General features: G+C 38.2%; 1 pseudogene; it reads right to left on the bottom strand.

The window, feature by feature from the left end:
* LOC127454705 (CAP-Gly domain-containing linker protein 4-like) overlaps positions 1-18,615 on the bottom strand; it is an 86,596-nt pseudogene that overhangs the window by 31,273 nt on the left and 36,708 nt on the right.

Here is an 18,615-nt window from a genome sequence, read left to right as displayed (position 1 = left end):
AATTTTACTCAACGCTGAACTTAACAAAGGGTTATTGGCAGATCCCTTTAACTCCAATATCCCGTGAAAAAACGGCTTTTTCCACACCGTTCGCATTACACCAATACGTGACGCTTCTATTCGGTTTGTTCAGGGCCCCGGCCACGTTTCATTGCCTCATGGACAAGATCCTCAGACCGCATACGGCATATGCCGCTGCATATCTAGACGATATTATAATTTATAATAATGACTGGCGGCGGCATATGCAACATCTGAGGGCGGTCCTGAGAGTGCTGCAAAAGGCGGGACTCACGGCCAACCCAAAGAAGTGTGCGATTGGGTGGGTGGAAGTTAGGTATCTGGGGTTTTGCTTGGGTCACAGGCATGTGCGTCCAGAGGTTAACAATACCGCAGCGATCGCGGCCTGTCCGGCGCCCAAGACCAAAATGGACATAAGGCAGTTTTTGGGGTTGGCTGGCTACTACCAAAGGTTTGTGCTTAGTTACTCTGATGTCACCAGCCCACTGACTGACCTTACTAAAAAGGGGGCCCTGGTCCATTGGACAGAGTTATGCCAACAGGCTCTCCTTAAGGTAAAGCAGCACTTTGTGGGGGACCGCTTTTGCATGCTCCTGACTTCTCTCTCCCCTTTATTTGACAGACCGATGCATCTAACAGGGGGCTGGAGGCGTGAGTTGGTGAGTTGGCTATAAGCCATGCCATTCACATTAAAATAAAGACTGACCTTAACTGTCTCCTGACTCCTCCATTGCCCACGAACCTAGAATGTCTACATCGTATTAGCTGTTCACACAGAACACGTAATTGTGTCCATCCACGCACTTTTTCTATTGTTTTCCTATGTAAACAAGCTCTCTAGGAGGACATCATTAACTGTTGCACAGTGCCTCACACCTGAGCGCCGCTGAAAAACAAAAAGTCTTGTATTCAAAGCTGGAATGTCCCGTATTTTGCTGGTAAAATTTGGCAACCCTGCGCTCACATCAAACCTGTTTAGCTTGTTTGTAAACATTACACTTGTCTGTTAGATAATTAAGCTTACTAGTTCAAATTATATTCAAATACAACACCTGTCACAGCTGGTTAATCAAAAAGCTAATCAATAAATCTAATTAGTAAACATTATGCTCACCAGTTACAGGGTTCAATGTTTGAGAAAAGTCTTCTTTACCGCATACATGCTATGTGTGAGTAGAATTCATATTTATTTTATTTTTTTCATCAACAATTGATTGTAAAGAATATATTGAGTATTAAAAGGAACATTATTCAATGACATTGGAGTGCATGGACCCCAGCTATGATGGACACACATTACACAGAACCAAACTAAACTTTTACTCTCATAATATGAAGCGTTGCTTTGTTTCTTTGTTTTTTACCTGTCCCTTAACGTCACGTAAAAAGTTCAGTTTGTGTGTGCATAGAGTGCATCCAGAAAGTATTCAGACCCCTTCATTTTTTTCACATTTTATGTTGCAGCCTTATGCTAAAACGTTTTCACATCAATATACACTCCATACCCCCTATTGACAAAGCAAAAAAAAAAAACAGATTTCTGTTAACTTTGCAAATTTATTAAAAAGAAAAAAAACTGAAATATAACATTGACATAAGTTTTCAGACCCTTTGCTATGACACTTTGAAATTTAGCTCAGGTGCATCCCATTTCTCTGGATTATCTTTGAGATGTTTCTACAATATGATTGGAGTTCACCTGTGGAAAAATCAATTGATTGGACATGATTTGGAAAGACACACACCTGTCAGAGCAAAAACCAAGCCATGAGGTCAAAGGAATTGCCCGCAGAGCTCAGAGACAGGATTGTGCCGAGGCACAGATCTGGGGAAGGCAACAAAAACATTTAGGCTGCATTGAAGGTTCCAAAGAGCACAGTGGCCTCCATAATTCTTAAATGGAAGAAGTTTGGAACAACCAGGACTCTTCCTAGAGAGGTGACCAAGAGCCTGATGGTCACTCTGGTTGAGCTCCAGAGATCACCTGTGGAGATGGGAGAAACTTGCAGAAGGACAACCATCACTGCAACACTCCACCAATCTGGGCTTTATGGCAGAGTGGCCAGACGGAAGCCATCTGATAAAATGAAGATTGAACTGTTTGGCCTCAATTCCAAGCGTCATGTCTGGGGGAAACCAGGCACCGCTCATCACCTGTGCAATAACATCCCAATGGTCAAGCATGCTGGTGGTAGCATCATACTCTGGGGGTGTTTTTCAGCAGAGGGAATTGGGGGGCTGGTCAGGGTTGAAGGAAAGCTGAAATACAGAGATATCCTTAATGAAAACCTGGTCCAGAGCGCTTAGGACCGCAGACTGGGCCGAAGGTTCATCTTCCAACTGGACATTGATCCTAAGCACACAGCCACGACAACGCAAGGGTGGCTTAAAGACAACTCTGTTAATGTCCTTGAGTGGCCCAGCAAGGGTCAGGGCTTGAACTGGGTTCCATAAAAACATCACATTGTGAATGTTTACAATAAAAGTGTACCAAAAAGAGATCTGAGCCCACTTTCAAGGCCATGGAAAGTGTCATTTTTCACCTGGTTCACTTTTTGGTCAGTTTAAATGGGTCATGGACCTGAAAATGGCTGTCTACCAACAACACCCATCCAACTTGCCAGAGCTTGAGAGGATCTGCAGAGAAGAATGTCAGAAAATCCCCAAATCCAGGTGTGCAAAGCTTGTCGCATCATACCCAAAAAGAATTGAGGCTGTAATCACTGCCAAAGGTGCTTCAACTAAGTACTGAGTTAAGTTGCTAATTGTACTCTTCACATTAAATATAGCCCTTGTAATTTTAATTATCATTAATACTATATTTTAAGTAGGCCAGGTTCCATAAAAACATCACATTGTGAATGTTTACAATAAAAGTGTACCAAAAAGAGATCTGAGCCCACTTTCAAGGCCATGGAAATTGTCATTTTTCACCTGGTTCACTTTTTGGTCAGTTTAAATGGGTCATGGAGTTTGGTTCATGTAAAGAGGACTCAAGTGTGAAAACACTGTAAATGGAATTAACATGGATTAATATGGAAGAGATACAATTTATTGCCTGAAAATGTTGCAGCTGGATAGTTAAAATTAAACTTTGCAAGTTAATATCGTGCAAGGAAGCCAAGATACAATATCCATCTACACTCTTACCATGTTTAATAGGACAAGTGAAGTACTGGACGCCAACTACCGATCCGTCATTCTTGCCAACTGGTTGGTGAAATTCCACTCCAGCCCAAATGCCACCAGCAAATTCAGTATTGCCACAGAACTGCAGAGTACCAACCTAACAAACAAAGCAGAGCAGTAAACTAAGGTTTACTCAAAGAAAGAAGGAAAGAAAGAAAGAAAGAAAGAAAGAATGAATGAAAGAATGAAAGAAGACAGCATACAAGAAGAAAGTGCCTCACAGTAACACTTTAGCAAACAGAGAGGAAGCTCTGTGGGGACACCGAGGGAAATAGTTTTCTGGCCGTGTGGGCCGCAGAGGTGATAATACACATTCAATAGACCTGTTTCATGCTCTCTTTATCTCTTGCTGTGTCCTCCGGAGGGCAATGAAAGTGATTACTTCTTTATTCCAGAAACAAACAAGCACATTCGCAGACAACAGCACATATTTAGTGCTGTTCCGTCGGTCGCCGGAGAGCCAACCTTGTTTTTTTGTGTGCCGACATTCATAAACAGACAAATGAGCTTGGATAAAAATAACGTTAAAAGTAAAATGAAGATCAAAATAGAGCTAGTGGCACCAAGGATCCCTGAAGATAATGGGATTTTAATTAGCCAATCTACAGATTCAAGACACTCTGCCCACTTTAGTCCCAATGTGGTGGAGGATTTCATTAATGGCTAATTTTGCATATGGGTATGTGAGGGCGCAAGGGCCAGCCACACAACTTAACAAAATTATTTCTGTAAGGACAACGCAGATGAGCGAGCACTAGACTGCAAGCTCTTCTTTGCTTTTTTTCTTTCCTGACCTGCTATTCTCCACACTTGTGCTGTTTCCATCATAAATGAATCAGTGTTTTTTGAACAAATGTTTTCAACTTCAAAAACTGATTTATATTTTTTTCATTTACTGGAGTCTCTCCCTTGGGACCCAAACAAATAACATTAGAGTGTGTGCTGTCACTGACCTACTGAATGAATATGCCTGAACAAGTTGGTGTTTTGAGTCTGAACAAGACTCAGAACATCACTGAATGATGCTTCTCATTTGTGAACAAACTAAACAAACTGGTACATGTCGTTTGTGAATGAACTGAAAAACGTCTCATTCGTTAAAAAAAAAAAAAAAAAAAAAAAAGGGGGACTGATTGAAAGAGAACATGCAGTTTATTTAGTTCGCCATGTAAGTCAATCTTGTTCTGCAATAAAAAAATTGGGTTTTCTAATGATCCCAATGTGTGAATGTTTAAGAATTACTGATTGATTACAATTCAAATTATGCAAGGACGTTATTGAAACTTATAATCCATTAATTTATGCTATTTTTGTCTTTTTTATATCTTGTAAAGGTATAGTTCACCCAAAAATGATAAATCTCATCACACTCACCCTTATGCTACCTCAAACTCATATGACTTTCTTTCTTCTGTGAAACACAAACAAAGATATTTTGATGGAGATATGTGTTAATACCCATACAATGCAAGTCAGTGGGGTCAAAAACTTCCAAGATCCAAGAAGGACATAAAGGCTGCATAAAGGTAATTCATTTGATTCCACTGATTTAATCCATGTCTTAAGAAGTGATCAGATCAGTTTTGGGTGAGAAACAAACCAAAATATAACACCTTTTTCCCTGTAAACATTGACATCTTCAGTCTCCTTGGTGTGTTCTACTATACTTCCTTGCGCTTGACGCATCTGCAGAACGTGTGTAGAGAGATTCTTTTATTTACAGAGATACCAACCTCCGCAGCTCTACTATAGGAGTGACAGTCAACAGTCAACTTGGATCACGTGAGTCTTCAAAGCCAATCATATATTCGGCCTGACATCAATGAACCGCATTTAGAGGGTTACAACAGTAAATCACAGTTTGCAGATACCATACAAATGAATGGGTTGAGCCGTAACCTGGTACCAACCTGTCACAAAATTAACTGTGACTTCTTAATTCTTTAAGTGACGAGCTGTTTCCTCACTGAAGCAGATTATTCAGAGTATTGAAGCATCTCCTCCATTGACATTCATTTAAAACGAATGGCCTCTGGTCTCCTTGCCAGTCTACTGCCACGTTACACTTTGTTTTGCTAACCTTGAAGGCTCCCCTTGGGGGAGGAGCTCTGGCGTGTACAGTGCTCTGCACATGCATGAAGAGCGAGGAAGTGTAATCAAGCTTCAAATCATTAATGCACCAAGGAGACTGCAGGTGTCAAGATTTACAGTGGAAAAGGAGTTACATTTTGGTCAGTTTCTCACCCAAAACCAATCGGATTGTTTCAGAAGTCTTGGATTAAACCACTGGAGTCATATGGATTACCTTTTTGCTGACTTTCCTTTTTGGAGCTTGGAAGTTTTGGACTCCACTGACTTGCACTCTATGGTTATAAACATATCATACCTCCAACATAATATCGTTGTTTGTGTTCCGCCGAAGAAAGAAAGTAAAACGAGTCTGAAATGGCATAAGGGTGAGTAAATGATGAGAGAATTATTATTTTTGGGTGAACTATTTCTTTAATAAAAGGAAGCCCAGTTAACAAAATGGAGAAAAAAAAATAAAAAAAAAAAAAAAATCACAGATGTGTTGTCATTTGTAGAGAAAATTCTTATAGTAGTGATGTCCTGTTCGTGAACGAATCGTTCTTTTGTACCAGTTCTTTTCAGTGAACAAGTTAAACCAGTTCACCAAATCGGACTGAATTGTTTGAAACAGTTTGCATCTCGAGTCAACATTTGAAGTCTTTGCACACCAAACATGAAAGTTCGACACAAATGTTCGGCGCGATTTCTCGCCGTGATCAACACTTTTAATCAAAACAATAGATTCCTAACGAGCCATTCTCACCTGCAGCGAACATTCGCACTTAATCACGCAGTGACAAAGAGAACCTTTTTTTTTTTTTTTTTTTTTTTTTTTTTTTTACTGTGTCGAATTTTTTTTTCTTCGCCCAGCAAAGAAATGCCCTGACCAATAATATATAAGCTTTAGATCAAGTGTCAGAAGCCGTTGCAGTTACCACAACCAGAGCAACAAGTGGCATTAAAACACAGAATGCTGTTTTGACCACCGACATTAAACGTTTAAGTATACATAACTTGAGGAAGAAATCCTGAACCTGATGATGTTTATTTCATTTGCATCAAATGCCTTCAAAAACGGAAACATTTGTTCTCATATGGGTTCTCTTAACATGCAAATTATATTGCTGCATCACTGCCTTGCATCCCCTTTCAAAAATATCTAGTCTTATGTGGATTGTCTTCATAATTTATTTCATATTGCAGAATTGTTTGGCCATTGCATTTAATCTTACGTGAGTTCTCTTATTTTTAATATAATAAACTCAGCAAAAAAAGAAACATCCTCTCACTTTCAACTGCTTTTATTTTCAGCAAACTTGACATGTGTAAATATTTGTATGAACATAAAAATATTCAACAACTAAGACATAAACTGAACAAGTTTCACAGACTTGTGACTAACAGAAATGGAATAATGTGTCCCTGAACAAAGAGGGGGTCAAAATCAAAAGTAACAGTCAGTATCTGGTGTGGCCACCAGCTGAATTAAGTACTGCAGTGCATCTCCTCCTCATGGACTGCACCAGATTTTCCAGTTCTTGCTGTGAGATGTTACCCCACTCTTCCACCAAGGCACTTGCAAGTGACACACTGCCCCAGACCATGATGGACCCTTCACCTCCAAATCGATCCCGCTCCAGAGTACAGGCCTTGGTGTAACGCTCATTCCTTCGATGATAAACACAAGTCCGACCATCACCCCTGGTGAGAAAAAAACCATGACTCGTCAGTGAAGAGCACTTTTTGCCAGTCCTGTCTGGTCCAGCAAAGGTGGGTTTGTGCCCATAGGCGATGTTGTTGCCGGTGATATCTGGTGAGGACCTGCCTTACAACAGGCCAACAAGCCCTCAGTCCAGCCTCTTTCAGCCTATATTGGACAGTCTGAGCACTGATGGAGGGATTGTGCATTCCTGGTGTAACTCTGGCAGTTGTTGTTGCCATCCTGTACCTGTCCCGTAGGTGTGATATTCGGATATACCGATCCTGTGCAGGTGTTGTTACATGTGGTCCACCACTGCGAGGACGATCAGCTGTCCTTCCTGTCTTAGTGTCTCACAGTACAGACATTGCAATTTATTGCCCTGGCCACATCTGCAGTCCTCATACCTCCATGCAGCATGCCTAAGGCATGTTTACGCAGATGAGCAGGGACCCTGTGCATCTTTCTTTTGGTGTTTTTCAGAGTCAGTAGAAAGGTTTCTTTAGTGTCCTAGGTTTTTATAACTGTGACCTTAATTGCCTACTGTCTGTAAGCTGTTAGTGTCATAACGACCGTTCCACAGGTGCATGTCCATTAATTGTTTATGGTTCATTGAACAAGCATGGAAAACATTGTTTAAACCCTTTACAATAAAGATCTGTGAAGTTATTTGGATTTTTACAAAATTATCTTTAAAATACAGTGTCCTGAAAAAGGGACACTTCTTCTTTTTTTTTTGCTGATTTTATATATCGTGGCAATTTTGCCTTTGTATCACTTTTTAAATAAACATCTTTAATGATCTTAAGTGTTTTTCTTCACCACAGATTAATGATATAATTACTATTGCTGTGACTTGCACTAAACTCTGTGTGCCTGAATTCCAAAAAACAAAATCATTATTGCTGTGCTATTTTTAATAGTCGTTAGCTCGTCTGTCGGTAGCAGTATTAAAGTATCTAACAATGGGTCACACTGAAGATGGGTTTTGTTGGATGAGATCGCCAGCTTACTCACTGGGGGTCTAAATACAATTATTATTTACTTATTTATATTAAGGCACAATTTACAATTATGTTTTATTTTTTATTTTATTTTATTTATTTTTTTGGTTTCAGCATAATTTTCTGTAGGCTAAAGCTGCTTTGAAATTATGTGTGTTGTGAAAAGTGTTATACAAATAAAAATGTCTAGACTTTTTGCTTGCACTCTTGGAGCCTTTAAATGTAATCATGTTTAATTAGTAACATGCAGGGTTTTGAGCAAATATAACACAAGCAGATGAACACCGCAATAAGATACAGTCAAACATTCGTTTTTAACAGTCATTATGAGTGTGCATTACGCAGTGATTTTAAACAAAAGCACTTAACACAAGTATATACAGTGTGCATGTCAGTGGCATATAATTAATATTGTTACAATGAGAATTTTTTTAACCGTTAATCCGCTGTTTAAACTCGATTCTTTCTAATCACCCCTCTGACTGTGTACACAATACTGTCAGACAACTTGTCCAGCAGGTGAACTGAAACAGTTTGTGAAGTGTCTCGAATTTTTTTTTTTTTTTTTCACGTTGAGCACATCAACAACACACTCGTCATCGCTGCTGCAGCTTGTAGAGTGCGTTTTATTATTTAGATCTGCTCACTAGAGAATCGTTTGCTTTTCTTGTTTGTTTTGCAAACTTAACAAGTGATTAGTTCTTCTTGATTTAATGCATTAATATAGTGTGATTAATTATATAACAGATAACATGTAAACAAAAAATGAATGCAATTATTCATGCCCCCTGAAGTGTACGTAAATTCCATAATAAACGTACGGATTTTCCTACTATACGAGCTGCAAGTGGGTGGAGAGAACTTCCAGTGATCGTTACATACGTGAGACGGTTGTAGAGGCGATGTCAGCAAGCGAAATCACCTGCCTTTTCAAGCTTGAGGACATCTGTTTTTACGAGCCGTGTGAATAGGTGGTCACGCATCAAACCGCACAAGCAACGCAGCCAAAGAATATGAGAGCAGCTCACTGAGGAAGCACAGCAGGTGGGCGAAACACAACAGAATACAGGAATCTTGAGACGTGATTTTTAAAGTTTCCATTATTTTAACACAGCATCCTAAAAATGCGGTGTTTATAACGCTGAATACCAGTGAGATGGTGCAAATGCGTCCCTCTGAGGTACATATGCACATGTAAATAGGGCAACAATTAAAAATAGCGCAGATGGAACGCAAAAATGCGTACTGTGAGAACTGGACACAATAAACACAATACAAAACAGATTGCTGTCAACTGCAGGCTTGTTCAATGATATGAGAATAAAACAAACAATATATTGAGTTCTTAAGTCACTTTTGTATTGTCTAATCAATGCTTTATTCATCTGCCACAATAATGCAATTTATTTTAAACTGAATTTCAATCCATAGGCCTATTATATACTTATTATAGGCCCAAAATATTATATTAATAAATATTTGCATTATGTATATGAATTATCTTTATTTGAGGGCCTTTCTCAGCAAATAATACATAATGATGTATGCGATTAATTGCATTTAATTGGATTCATTAATCAGCATGTCATGTAATGAATTCATTTTTTTTTTTAAATATCGATTCACAGTCATAATTGTTTTTTTTTTTTTTTTTTAAGTATTTCATGACCCCTTTAAAATGCCATTAGAAAAATAAATAAAAAAACACTTCCCGGAATCAAAAAGTCACTGTGAAAGGCACAATCCTGCCTTTTAGATGTAGTAAATACCATTCACTTATACAGCGTGTAGGATAGGTTTTATTGTACACTAGCTTTGGGATACCGCTCAGTGGCATTTTATTTCATTGGGAGCAGTGGTTGAAGTATTTTGTTTCCGACAATTCTCATTTAGAAGAACACTGTGTAAAAGTGCACCAGTTTCTGATAAATGTGATTTCTCAAAGGCTTTTACCAACACCAATCACATCAAACATGTTATGTTATAAAACATCTGTAACCCCTGTCTCCATACTTGAAAAGAACTCATTTGAAAAGAAACAAGCACACACATTTTATTTATTTTTTTTCTGTTTTGAGCTGATGTACTATTTATTGCAGTGTTTACTCCAGGATTTTTTTCTCCATAAATAACAACCAATACTAATAGATCAGCAGTTACAAAAATACTCAAACCAGCCCACCTGGAACCAACAAAAAACCATGCTCCATATCACTTAGATAAAAACAATTCCCCATTCTGATGGTTGATGTGAACATTAACTGAAGCTCCTGACCCGTATCTGTGTGATTTTATGTACTGCACTGCTGCCACACGACTGGCTGATTAGATAATTGCATGGATGATTATTGGTGCCAGACGGGCTGGTTTGAGTATTTCTGTAACTGCTGTTCTCCTGGGATATTCACACCCAACAGTCTCTAGAATTTACTCAGAATGGTGCAAAAACAAAAAACATCCAGTGAGGGGCAGTTCTGTGGATGGACACAACTTGTTGTTGAGACAGGTCAACAGAGAATGGCCAGACAGGTTCGAACTGACAAAGTCTACGGTAACTCAGATAACCACTGAGAAGAATAGCATCTCAGAATGTTATTCTGAGATGCAGGTTGGCGCTGTTTTGGCGGCACAAGGGAGACCTACACAATATTAGGCAGGTGGATTTAATGTTGTGGCTGATCGGTATATATACATACATACATTCATACATACATATACATATATAAATATACATACACACACTGGCAGCCAAAAGTTTGGAATAATGTACAGATTTTGCTGTTTCGGAAGAAAATTAGTACTTTACTTCACCAAAGCGGCATTCAACTGATCACAAAGTATAGTCAGGACATTACTGATGTAAAAAACTGCACCATCACTATTTGAAAAATGTCATTTTTTATCAAACCTAGACAAACCCCATTTCCAGCAGCCGTCACTCCAACACCTTATCCTTGAGTAATCATGCTAAATTGCTAATTTGGTACTAGAAAATCACTTGCCATTATATCAAACACTGCTGAAAGCTATTTGGTTCGTTAAATGAAGCTTAACATTGTCTTTGTGTTTGTTTTTGAGTTGCCACAGTATGCAATAGACTGGCATGTCTTAAGGTCAGAATTAGGTCAAAAAAGTAAAAAAAGAAACCGCTTTCTCTAGAAACTCGTCAATCATTGTTTTGAGGAATGAAGGCTATACAATGCTTGAAACTGCCAAAAAACTGAAGATTTCATACAAAGGTGTACAATACAGTCTTCAAAGACAAAGGACAACTGGCTCTAACAAGGACAGAAGGAGATGTGGAAGGCCAGATGTACAACTAAACAAGAGGATAAGTACATCAGAGTCTCTAGTTTGAGAAATTGACACCTCATTTGTCCTCAGCTGACAGCTTCATTGAATTCTACCTGCTCAACACCAGTTTCATGTACAACAGTAAAGAGAAGACTCAGGGGTGCAGGCCTTATGGGAAGAATTGCAAAGAAAAAGCCACTTTTGAAACAGAAAACAAAAAGAAAAGGTTAGAGTGGGCAAAGAAACACAGACATTGGACAACAGATAATTGAAAAAGAGTGTTATGGATCTTAACCCCATTGAGCTTTTGTGGGATCAGCTAGACTGTAAGGTGCGTGAGAAGTGCCCGACAAGACAACCACATCTATGGCAAGTGCTACAGGCAGCGTGAGATGAAATGTTACCTGAGTATCTGGACAGACTGACAGCTAGAATGCCAAGGATTTGCAAAGCTTTCAATTATAATTTATTTTATAATTATATTTATTTATACTAAATATAGTATACTTTTTTTCACATATCCCAGCTAAGCTGGGGTCAGAGTGCAGGGTCAGCCATGATACAGTGCCCCTGGAGCAGATAGGGTCAAGGGCCTTGCTCAAGGGCCCAACAGTGGCATCTTGGTGGTGCTGGGGCTTGAACCCCCAACCTTCTGATCAGTAACCCAGAGCCTTAACCGCTGAGCCACCACTGCCCCTTTCATTGATGCACGTGGAGGATTTTTTGATGAGAACTCTTTGAAGTAGTTTAAGACATTCTGAAAAATAATTTCAAACTGTAATAGTAATTTTTCACATAATTAATGTTCTGACTATACATTGTGATCAATTGAATGCCATTTTGGTGAATAAAAGTACCAATTTCTTTCCATAAGAGCAAAATCTGTACATTATTCCAAACTTTTGGCTGCCAGTGTGTATATATATATATATATATAGTTTTATTTCTTTATTTATTTTTTTTGGTGGTGCTGCAGTTTCAGCAATTACACAGAAAACACTGCAGAACTCATTATGGTGATAGAAAAAATTAAGGTCTTATGTGTTACCTTTTGACCAGCAATGACTACTTTGTCTCCGAGGTGAAGGCCCATACTTGAGAGCTGGGTGCGATCCTTGTCTGAGAGGAGGTCTGGATGTTGGGCAGGCAGGAGAGGGAGGGAAGAGTCTGGCCTAGGGAGGATTTCCTGCAGCATTGCACGGAGCTCTTTAGCCTGGACTGCAGCATCAGCTGTCTCCAGAGGCATGTCCAGAGAACAACATCAGCTGGACACTGACCCCTCTCATTCTGCAGAGGTAAGAACAGCAAGAAGCAACACAATTATTATAGAATGAAGAAAGTACGGCACAAGCAAGTTCGTAAACCTACAACATCGTAAACAAACTTGTGAGCATCAACAGTTTTAAAAGCATATACACCAAGACAGTTAAGGGGAAACTACTCTAAACTGCAGCTAAAAGCTATTCACAATTTAAGGTTACACTGCTTTCCTTTCAAGGAGTAAGCTACATTAAAAGTTAATAAAAAAGTACCTTATTCAAGCTATTTAAGAGACATTTTCTTCATTATGTAATTAAATAATTGTGTCATCTTCAATCAGGTTGAATTGCATTTCAATTAGGCTGACTGCCCTAAACTAAATTTACACTAAAACTAATAAAATGTAAAAAGTTCCTTAATTTACATTAGTGATGCACCAAAATGAAAATTATTGGCCGAAATGGAAACCGAAAATAGTTCCCAATGCATGTTTAAAGTGAACCTAACTATCAAGAATCTACATCTGAGATGGAGTTAATGTGAAGTGCTCACATAATGCAAGCCGCAGCACTGAAAACAGCAGCTCATCACCAGCTCCACATGAGCTGTGTGTGCATGTCAACAACAGAGCAGTGCTCAATCACTGAAGCACACTGCGCATGCAGACTATATATATTAACATATTAAACGCATCCTGTGCAATTCACAAACCTATTGTATGGTTTCAAAAGTCTTTAAATATAATGCACGAGTCACATGGACTACTTTAATGGTGCTTTTATGCTGCTTTAATATCATAGTGGTGCTTCACAATAACGACCATGACCCACAATATTGCACAATACCGGAACACTGGAAAACGTTCTTTATTAATGCGCTAATGACCAAGAGAGATATCACATTACTTCAGGGGATGTGGAAGTTAATTTTCAACAAAAACAATGAATTTTCTCTATGTGAGTTTTTTGGTAACCAGATTTTAAAGTAACAGTTTTTGTTCAAATTCAGCCAGATTTTGGCCTTTTTTCTCTCTTTAGGACGATAAAATGAAAATAGCATTTTTTTTTCCATTTTCATATGAACATTTTCGGTGGCCAACATTTTTGTGCATCCCTAATTTACATAACTGAATTGAAATAGATACTTTTTCATACAAAATAGATCATGTAAAATATCATGGGCTACTGGGCTTAGGGCCTTCTGGAAACACTACTGGATGATGATTCAGCATGAAACATTTTTTGTCAGCCTGTTCATTGAAATTAATCATCTGAATGAACCTATTCACTAAATGAATTTGACTTCCCAATGCTGGTTGAGAGAGGACAATCTAAGAGAGCATGTTTGATTATTACCTCAGCTCGCTCATGTGCGACACAGTGAGACATTAAAACTGGCTACATAGCTACTTGTTGGAGAAATTGCTTGTAACTGGAAAAGCTACACTATTTTGAAAATAACTGAGCTACCATCACACTACTAAAAAATATTGTTTAATTTAGCCAGAATGACTTGTTAATTTAGTTAGTTAGGCTATCCCCAATACTGGCACAAGCTTTAACTTTGAAACATCAATGAATGGCAAGACATTGCATGCCAAGTTACATGCGAGGTGAAAATGTTCCTCAGTATGACTCAACAGCCCCTCCAGCTCACTGCAGCATGGCTCACCACCATTATTAAAATAAGTACACAGCCAATTGCCTGGGTATTGGACTTGTTGTGTCTTATCCAACAATGTGTTGTGGCAAGCTTAGAGCTGGAAGCAGACACCAAAGATGGCCAAAACAAATGTGTTGTCATTGACATGGCTTGGAAACCAACCTGTAACTCTGATTTTCCACTTTTTATCAGCCCAGTGGCTTTCACTGGGCTTTAGGCTTAATGTGTTTGCTCAGTACACCAGCCTCATACTTAGTACTTCGGGACATTCATTTGGAGAACTCTCTTCACAGTCAAGAAAAGCTAAAGGGTTTTGATGCACCACTCATTTCTTAGGGGGCAGGATTGGTTGGGATTTTGCATCATTAGATATACATGATAGATGTATATGAATGTACAGATTCAGACAACTTAGACTAAGCACTCTCTATTCATAACACGATCATAGAAAAAAAAAATAACAAAATAAAAAACTCCAGATGATGTCTTCCTCTGTGCAGCTCTATACATCAACTGTTTTTTTCTGAAACTACCGGAGAGTATGACAATAGCTCTGTTCCAAAACCTGGTTAACTCTCTACCCTAATGGAAAATAAGCTTAAACTGGTGGTTGTATAGTCAAGTTACCTGGTTCCCAGCTGGTCTTCGCTGGTCATGAGACGACCAAGCTGGTCATTAGCCAGTGACCACCATGCTTGAAAGGGCAGCTTAACAACCATAAGCTGTTATGACAAGTTGGTAGTTGGTTTGTTGCTGGTCCAAGATAAGTCTACCAGTTTGGGCCAGCTACCGTGTTTCAAAAACTTGGCCCAGCTAACATGTTCTACAGCACAGCTGCCAGATCAAGGGTGGGCATTCATGATGCTAGTTCTGACAACCGGAAGGTCATGAGCACTTCTACATTATGAGTCAATTTACCTGATAATCGTACAGAAGCAGTGGAACACAATTTGAAAAAATGGAGTCAAAGCCAGCACAATTGTAATGTGTCTTGGGCCACGTCCACACTAACATGTTTTCATTTGAAAACGCATTGATTTCGCTGCACTTACGCCTCTCATCTACACTAGAATGCCATTTTAAGTTCGAAAATGCTCCCCATTACCACATAATTGTAAAAACAATGGCGTCAGGAAACTGAAAATTGAGTTTTCGAAAATGGATTAGTGTGGATGTACTGTAGCTATAGTTGTAAATCCCATTTTTTTCAAATGTGTAAAAGCTTCAAGAACGGTCAACATAGTTTTCAGTGATTGTGCATGCTTGTCATGGTTTACAATTTCTCCGCTTCCTGATTGGTAAACTTCAGTTGAATCGCTTAATCAGCTCGTTCAACTGCATTCATTTCACGGATACAAGCAGACAGAACCCGATTATTTCTGTCATGTTTAAAATGATCAGAAACTCTTTACTGCAAGCTGCTCAGCTCTGCTCATAATACCTCTTTCACAATGTGAGATCATAATAAATGATTTTCACGTTTTGTCCCGATGAGGTAAAAAAAAATAGTCAGGAGCTCGCACAAGCTAAAAATCACAGAGAATTTGTCCAGCAAGGTACCTAGACATCAACATAGGCACGTTCATGACAAGAAAGCTGTTTCAAAATGTAGGCATCATAACTGCTATGAGCTAAAATACCTTGTTTCTACCAAATTCAAAGACTGCAATTATTTTTCTTGAATAAGGCAATCTGAGAATGCACTGCGCCATCCGTGAAATAAAAAAAATAAATAAATCTAAAATGGTGTGAGTGGTGATTTATAAATAAACCTACATTTTATTCAATACTGAAAAGTATTAGGTAAAAATAATGCTCTATTTTTGGGGACTATATTGTGTGACAATATTAATGTTTCCTATGGATTTTTATTCTTATTAGAGTATTGTGTCATTAGCTTAGCAACATGTCAGTGTATAATTCTATTGGAATCAATTTTAAGTCTAATCTCCCTTGTGGAATACAATTTGTATGGTTTATGGAGTTGCTGCCTATAGACAATTCCAAATCAGTCAATCACGATGTTCCATCTTGTAAAGGATGCTGCTTCAAGGCTGGATTACATTACATGACTTTAACACCAATTTTAGCCCCGATTTGCAGTCAGGCTGAGTCAGTGCTTGTCGGCACTAGTCGGCTCCAGTCTGCAGATTTGGAGGCCAGTTGGAGTTATTAGATTTGACAGAAAATATGGGTTAAGGTACTGTGGGTTAGGGAATATGGGCACTGATTTCAATTTCTCACCCTCCGACTATGATTGCATTTGGTCAGAGGATATCAAACATGCTTGATATGTTTGAACCCACTATCCATGACTACAGAAAGAAGTGTATGATGGTCCACAGCTTCAATGGAAATAGAGTGTACATTGCGACAAAGCTCAAGAAATGGAGATAGCAAGCAAGCACTCAAAGTGGACCTTACCACTCAACCAACTCATGCTGCACTCTATAGAGACTTTGAACATAGAGTTGCAGCAATAATAACAGCAACGCTCCCGCACATGTTTGTTTCATACATCTGTCATGCGGCTCCTAGAACATGAGGGCTTGTGTTTCCATGAGTATTTGTGATTACATCTGATCAACATTGTGTGTAATTTATATTGATCTGTAGTCAATATAAAAATTAATTGGTAAGTGTATGATCCCTAATATGTTTAGAATTTGTTCAGATTTTAAAAGTTGTGTAGTGTAATCCAGCCTTTAGGGCTTCACACAGGACAAATTATACCATCAACAGCTAGACAGAGCACAAGGGAATTGAAAAGAAGGTACATTTATATGTGCACTGACTCCCATACTCTGGTGCTAATATCACCACTTAATATGCTTGTCCTTTTGTAAATTTTCTTATCCCACTCTTAGAGTCATATAATTGGTCTATTGCTTTAACACTGACCTTTATCCTTTGCACTGCATCTTAAAAACATGGTACTCATGGCACAAGATGCTGAAAAAAACAGTACACCTGGCATAATGATCAAATATGTAAATCTAGCAGATGTTTATGTAGCCCAACAATTTGTAAATGGCGCACAAAGAATGTAAGAACATGTCCTGTGTGAAAAGCCCCTTAAAAAAAGTGCACACACTTTGATTCTTTTTTTTAATTTTTTTTTTTTTAGCTGAATCAGAGCAGGTTGAGAGGGTTGTGACTTGGTTCGTCAGTCCAAAAAAACATCCAAGAGATAGATGGCGTAGTCAAACAGTGAAGTGAGATATGCTTACTGTAGGTGCTAACGTCTCGACAAGCAGTACCCTTCAAACCTGTGCTCTTCTAATATCCCTGTCAGTGAAAAGTATATGTAATGTTGAACTACCTCCAAAATTGTGCTGAAAAACTGTTTATCATCATCACTGTGACAGGGGTTTGTTAGCACAGGGGCTTATCATGCACAAAAATTGTTGTTGACGAACTGGATTTCTAGAATTTTTAAAATATGATGATATATTACACTACCGTTCAAAAGTTCAGGGTCACTTGCCTGAAAAGTTTCTCATGATCTTAAAAACCTTTTGATCTGAAGGCATATGCTTAAATGTTTGAAATTAGTTTTGTAGACAAAAAATATACACTGTAAAAAAAAAAAAAAAAAAATAACAAATAAAAAAATAATATTATATATATATATATATATATATATATATATATATATATATATATATATATATATATTTTTTTTTTTTTACAGTAGTTTTCTGTTTTTTTAATTTGTATTCAAAACTCTGTAAAATTACAGACATTATCTGTAAATTAACAACCCAACTGACATTTTAAGTTTTATGACAATGACAAATGACAAAAATTACGTATTTAAAATTTTGTTTTTACAGAAAAATTACTATATTATTTATACCGTACTTTTTCTGCTTTCTAAAATTACAGACAAATTTATGTAAAATGACAATAATTATCTGCAATTAAATATATAGCTCATTATATAAAGGTTTATGTCTATACTAACAATTTAACTATTATGTCCATACTAAAAAAAATAATTTTAAGGTAAATCTTATTAATTTTATACACTATATTGCCAAAAGTATTCGCTCACTCATCCAAATAATTGAATTCAGGTGTTCCAATCACTTCCATGGCCACAGGTGTATAAAATGAAGCACCTAGGCATGCAGACTGCTTCTACAAACATTTGTGAAAGAATGGGCCGCTCTCAGGAGCTCAGTGAATTCCAGCGTGGTACTGTGATAGGATGCCACCTGTGCAACAAGTCCAGTCGTGAAATTTCCTCGCTACTAAATATTCCACAGTCAACTGTCAGTGGTATTATAACAAAGTGGAAGCGATTGGGAATGACAGCAACTCAGCCATGAAGTGGTAGGCCACGTAAAATGACAGAGCGGGGTCAGCGGATGCTGAGGCGCATAGTGCGCAGAGGTCGCCAACTTTCTGCAG

The sequence above is a fragment of the Myxocyprinus asiaticus genome, chromosome 17 (genome assembly GCF_019703515.2).
Source record: "Myxocyprinus asiaticus isolate MX2 ecotype Aquarium Trade chromosome 17, UBuf_Myxa_2, whole genome shotgun sequence".
In the NCBI taxonomy this organism is placed as follows: Eukaryota; Metazoa; Chordata; class Actinopteri; order Cypriniformes; family Catostomidae; genus Myxocyprinus; species Myxocyprinus asiaticus.
Note: the sequence above shows the minus strand (reverse complement) of the source record. Positions and strands in the feature narration are given on the sequence as shown.